The sequence below is a fragment of the Hyaena hyaena genome, unplaced genomic scaffold (genome assembly GCF_003009895.1).
Source record: "Hyaena hyaena isolate Hyena2069 unplaced genomic scaffold, ASM300989v1 scaffold_773, whole genome shotgun sequence".
Lineage (NCBI taxonomy): Eukaryota > Metazoa > Chordata > Mammalia > Carnivora > Hyaenidae > Hyaena > Hyaena hyaena.
In genome coordinates, this window is record NW_024081409.1 from 619,104 (window position 1) to 626,000 (window position 6,897).

Sequence of the window (6,897 nt, forward strand, 5' to 3'; positions counted from 1 at the left end):
AGAAAGAGAGAAAACACGCAGGTACTATTTGTTTTTCAACATTGAATTTCTAGCACCTGTAACAGTAGAGATTGTGTAGTAGGTATTTCATAAAATGTTTTTAAATGAATGAGCATGTGATGCAAAAAAAATTCTTTATGACTAAATACGCAGATTGGACCTGGCAAATGAATCTGAGGAGAAAAGATACTTTTTATTCTGGAAATAATATGTACAACCTGTACTTTACAAAATTTCTGAGAATTTTTATTTTCACTAAAAGTCAACATAACTTTATTTCACTTTGTCTGGAAAGTTATATTGTATAGCTGTATACCTTTTGGAGGGGCGGGAATCTCTATGTATTCCCTATACAGGTGGATATTTAAATGTATTTAAAAATAAAGTTAAATTTATGGTATATTGGGAGTACATAGTGTTTTGTCAGTTTCTTCAAATATCTCCACGTACTATAATCAGTCAACCTGCTTTCAGCCTCTCAGAATATTCACTCAGTTGGGGAATTATTGAGAAGTCTTGTCAAAAACATTTAAGAAATAATCATCGAGTCATAGAACTCTAACCCACAATTCATTCTAGTGTTGCCAGGCCTCATTTCCTTTCCAGACACATGAGAATGACATCTGAAGTTTTAAGTTGCTGTTTTCAAGCTTAATTATAAGCGAGTACTTAGTGCTGTGGAGATAAAGCCAGTGCAATTAGACAGGATTCAGTCAAATGAGGAATATGTCTATCTCATGACCTAGACATCTCTGTCATGACAAACACTTCAGAGGAATTCTCTCCCAGAGATGTGACAAGCTAGGAACTTCCTCATCCTCATAGCTATCAGTGGGGAGACCTATGTCAATGGTGTGAGTACATGCTATGCAAGACTCAGGGGCAGAGACACTATCGATTAAGTGTGATCCCCACAAATGTTGATATATTGATAAATCTTTAAAGTGTTAAGTAAAGAAAAATTTAAAAATATAAAACACTCCTGGGGTGCTGGGTGGCTCAGTTTGTTAAACATCTGGCTTGACTTTGGCTCTGGTCATGATCTCAAGGTTTGTGAGATCCAGCCCTGCGTTGGAATCCACACTGACAGCATGGAGCCTGCTTGGGATTCTCTCTCTCCCTGTCTCCCTGCCCTCCCCCAGTCTCTCTCTCAAAATAAATAAACTTAACATATGTATACATATAAAATTTATATATATATATAATATATATTATATATATAATACTCTCAAACTCTTTAATGCAATAGTGTATGTAAATTGAATACACACACACACAGAACAAGTGTGTATGTCTTTAAGAGAACACATATTTAAAAAGTAAGCAAAAATATCGCAAAAAACACATCAGAAAGATTGCCTGTAGTGGAAAGAGGAATGAGAAGTTGGAAGCAGGACACATTGAAATAAATAAGGTGAATAAACCAATAAACAGAAAATATAAGACTGAGGATACTACAGCGTGAAAATTAACACATTTCTCTGCCCTGTGGACCAAAATCTAGAATAAAATATTTGGCTGCAAAAGCATGAGTTTTTTGTTTATTTTGACCATTGTGGAAAATTATTTGTTGTGCTAATATTAGTGTGACTGACTCTCAGGCTTACTGCAGGACCACTTCTCACTTCTTATATTGCAATTCTTTTCCCCTCTACTAAACCAAGGAGATACTATTCTTACTCTTTTTTCCAACACATTGAAAAAATATTTAAATGACTTGAATCCATCAGGCAAACTCCACAAATATTATTGTTTGCCTAACATAAAATGAGAAAGTCACGAAATATAATCAAGATGGCCCCCGTTTTTCAGACTCGAGGAATCCTGAATTACAAGAAATTTTAAAAATTTCATGGGACTTTCACTAACTTATCTTCTGATATTCCTATGCTTTAAAAGTTATAAATATATATTGTTTAAAATAAATTAAATAAGGATTGTTGTAATGAAAGAAGCAACTGATTAAGAATGGAAGTTCTCAGAATGTAAGCCTCACTTTTCTTGTAATTCAGATTCAAGATTCTAGACCCTATACCCTAGAGTCTGGAACAATACTGTCAGTCCAGAGAATTAGGGAAGATAAGCAGTATAAGGAGGAGTAGCTTTTGGACCCCTATATCAATTTGGACCCCTATATCAGAATTACTTAGGGAAAACAATAGGTATTATGGATTTCATGAGATTTTGATGCCAAAGACTGTCACCTTGCCCTTGGTAAAAGTAGCAAAAGCTTGAGGCGCCTGGGTGGCTCAGTCAGTTAAGTGTCCAACTTTGACTGAGGTCATGATCTCATGGTTAATGAGTTCAAGCCCCGTGTCAGGTTCTGTGCTGACAGCTCGCTCAGAGCCTGGATCTTGTTTCAGATTCTGTATCTCCCTCTGTCTCTGACCCTCCCCTGCTCACACTCTCTCTCTTTATCTCTCTCAGAAATAAATAAAACATTAAAAAAAAATTTTTTTTAAATAGCAAAAGCTCTAAAGCAGATAACCAGAGACTAATCTTATCCATAGACTTTGCCTGCCATAGCTTTGACCCTTGGAAAATCGGTAAAATTGAAAATAAAGAAGCTGAATGAAAGGGGAAATGATAGAAAATATCATGGACTGCTATTTCTGTTAGTTACTTTTACCAAAGTGGAATTACTGATGAGGAAAGGGAAAGGAACATGAAACACAAAGAGAAGGTAAAATCGAGACTGGTATATGAAATAAACATGCAAACAAAAGGAGGCTCATTCCTTCCCAAAGTTCTACTGGGAACTTGGAAACATAGACTTCTCCCTCATGAGGCTATTTTTTTTAAATGTTCACTTATTTTGGGGAGAGAAAGAGAGAGCAAGTAGGGGGAGGCACAGAGATGGGGACAGAGGATCTGATGGACTCTGCACTGACAGCAGAGAGCCGAAGTGGGGCTTGAACTCCCAAAACATGAGACCATGACCAGAGCCGAATTGGGATGCTTAACTGACTGAGCCACCCGGGTGACCCATGAGGCTACTTATTTATGACTCTATTACAAATGTGCCATCTCAGTGTTATATGGTAACAGGCCAGAGGATAGTTGGACCACTTGGCTGAAAAGTACCATCAAGTGCAAATGAATCCTTGCTTTCTTCATTTCTTTGCTTAAATGATCAAGAAACAAATAACAGAAGGTATACACAATGGAATGGAGGAGACTATTTGAGATGAATATTAATCTTTGGTTGGCTGCCATGTTCAGCATCTAAACAAAAATCCCAGAATTCTAAATCCACAATCCCAAATGTTTTAAATATAAATATAATTAAACGTAGAATCGCAGAATTTTAAATGTTACCTCTTTGGGAACTGGTGAAGGTGAAAATACAGTCTGTGCACCTACAGAAAATGGAATAGTTCTGAAGCATTTGAGGACATGTTAACTCTAGGCCTGTGAGTACAAATAACTCTAGGCCTGTGACATGATAACCAGCGGTGAACTGCCCTCCAGGGATACAGCCTTGGAGCAAATAACAGTGGTTGTCGATAAAAGTTTGGGCGCCTTACATAGTCCTTCTGTTAATAGCGGACAAGGTCATATAGGAACCTGAAGCTATGCAGGGCAATATCCAGAAGCTGAAAGAACAACTTGGCCGTTGCATTGGTGCTACAGCTGATGACATTAGTGTTAATAAGAAACTGCAGATTGGAGAGCAAAAAAGAAAAACAAAAACGTCTTGTTGTGGCATTGCCTATACCTGAACCCATAATGGAATGTACTTATTATATAAAATAGAGGGCTTTGCCATTACTGGTTTGTCACTTAAATAAGTCAATTTCACCTTTTGCTCAATTTTGTCATGCTAAGTGAGAACATTTAGAATTACCCAATTTTCATCCACAGTTAATATTTTAACTTAAAAAAAAAGCACAGATAATTTTGAATGTATTGTCAAATAGATGCATGGAGATTATCGTCTCCCTGATGGAAGTCTAATATCGCATCTCCGCATAAAATAGTGGAAGTTTAGGGTTGCAAGTCACTGAATGCAGCAACTACAGATGTTCCTCAAAGGAGTCAATCATTGATCTGTTACCAGGCTGAATACTGAAGCATGGGACTCCCACCACCAGAATAACATTTGGATATTCATAGACAGTCGGAATTTGTTAACAGCCTTGCTGTATGTCCAATCAAATGAGCCCTCAATAATTGGATAATTAGGAATATCTCTCTATGGAAAATGGAATTTTAGAAATCTTTGTAAGAATTCTGAAGAAAAATCTAAATGGGCTAGTTGCTGACTCAAAAGGAATCTGGAATGCTAAGGCTGGGGCTTTTTCTGGCCCTTGAAGCTCCCTACTTGGGATATGAAATATAAGAATACAGAGGTGTTTAAACTATGTAATGATGGGTAGAAAGGTGACGTTATTTTCTCCTGTGTAAAACGCTTCCCAGAATTCCAAGGGGGAAGGATTACATGGCTTTGGGTAAGATTCTCAAGGACAATAGCTAGCAGATAGGTTAGTGGACCCCATGGGATTTCAAATAGGTTCTGACTGGAACAGGCATGATTTCTACTTTGGGCTTTATTACCTTTTGACTAAAGCCAATCCTCTCAAAGATTTGGAACAACAGATTGTGTTTCTTTTCGATTCTACCAACTGCATTTCACAGATCATGTCATAAGTGCTAATGTACCAAAATGAGATAAGAAGCTTAACATAATATGGACTTAATATATCTCCTACCATCCTCAAACTGGAATAAAAAAACTTTATTACAAATGGGAAGGCATGATAGAGGTATGAAAAGCTGATCCGACTCATGGGTAAATTCATATTTTATCTGAATATGAGGGATAGTGGAAGAGCACCTTTGAAAAGCATTCTTTTTAAAGAATATGGGGATGAGAATGAATGTTGGAGGATGATATAAGCACACACTATCTGACTTTCTCACCTCAAAAATATCTTCCTTATTCTACTGTATCTAGCTGTACCAGATCGAGGACGGCACTTGAATGATCTGGAAGAGGGAAGAGCCATCATGCAAACGATCAATGCCATATCAATTTCTTTGAAAGTGTAAATATTTCTAAGAGGAAAAATAGACTGAATGAAGATTCTACATTACATGGCTCACCTGGGAGTAATTGGAAATGCTGGCCCACTGCCTATGTAGCAATAGTCCCATAATCTTGATCTTTCTAACAGTACACTTTCTTGGGAATGGACAAAAGGGAGCACTCAAAGGTTTCTGCTACTCGCCTATGAGGGGTTGGTGGTATGGTTCAATATGAAACTATCGCCTAGAGAGGTCAAGTCTCTAAGTGAAAAACAGATAGGCAGAAACCATAGAAGATAGAAAGGGAGCACATAAATGACAAATAACATGGGGAAAGAATACTGCCATTCTGTTCCAGAGAAAGGACTTCAGAACACGAGAACTAATACTCTTAATTCTTTCAGGTGAGATCATAGGTCATGATCCATGCTGATTTGCTTTTCCTCTGACACAGAAAAATGACCTGAAGCCAAATTATAAAGTTGACCCAATAATGCTATTTGAGGAATTTGAAGAAAAGATATCAGGCATTGGTAACCTGCCTGAAAAATAAGCAAGTAGGAGTCATCTTTTGGGTTTTGTTTTTCAAGGCATGTTAACATACTCATACAGAGAGGACTCAGGCTAGAGGAATACATTTGTGGAAACACTGTACAGACTAAAATATGGCATGTTTCTGGTAAGAGCATGTATATATCCATGCTATTTCCTCTCCAAAAGGTCATGAATCAACAAAGAACTTTCCCCACAGTACATCCAATTGCTCAGAAGGTAGATGTCAGATTGTTGGAGAGGAAGATGATCAGAGCTACAAAATGATACCTGAAAACCTATGTTGTTGGAAATTTGCTTCTAGAATTTTGCTCCTCTTATCCCAGATGGAACCTGAAGTTTAGTGAGCAGTAGCTTCTGGTAACTGTTTTTGTAGCAGGGGATGCATTTTTATATACAAAGAAATCTTTTGGGGAAGGTTTGACAACTAACATGATAATATTAACTAAGGTATGGTATGGAAAGACTAATTTTGATCTCTCCACTGCAGCTATATGTTATACTAAAAGATTTAGAGTTTAATTGTGGATTTAAAGATAAATGAAACTTGAGCGGACAATGATCTTAGGATAAGGTTGTATTTTCAGAAGTCAAGCCAAAATTCCCCACTGATGTCATACTCATGGAGATTGAGTATTAAATTAATTTAAAGGTTTCATATGTTAACAAACCACAGTTTACCATTCAATTAAATATAAATTCTGTCAGTGACCATTTGGACATCCAGAATAAATTAGCATATTTCTCTAAGGCACTGGCAAAGTTTCTGTCTCTATTAAAAGTAAATTCAAATCACCTTCAAGCTAGCCCCTTTAACCTCCTGAGCCCAAAGGCAACTTTCCTACAACAAAATCCACTAAATCATTCTTGTTTTAAGAGAGAGAAAGAGAGAAAAGAAGTTAACACATGATTATATATACGTATATATTAATATGGTTGTATATACATCTATACTAATATATGGTTAAGTTTCAGAATGTTTATTGAAAAAAAAGTTCAGAAAAGCTGAAGAGAAATAACTATTCACATTTTTGGAGATATATAAACAGAATTGAATCCTGCAGATCAGATTAGTACAACCTGGATAAACAGAGAGAAGGCAAGGTCTTCAGAATCGAAGCTTGAAACAAAATCTTACAGCTGCAGATGTGTACAGTGTGTTTACAAAACATCAAGGAGATTAGTACAGAGAGAGTGGAAGGGACATCAAGCTAAACTAGAAATCCTTTTGAATAAGAGGAGTGATTAGATTATAGGAATCCTTGAATTCTTCTCTAAGGCAATTGATCTTCCCCTTGCAGCCAATTGAGAAAGAGC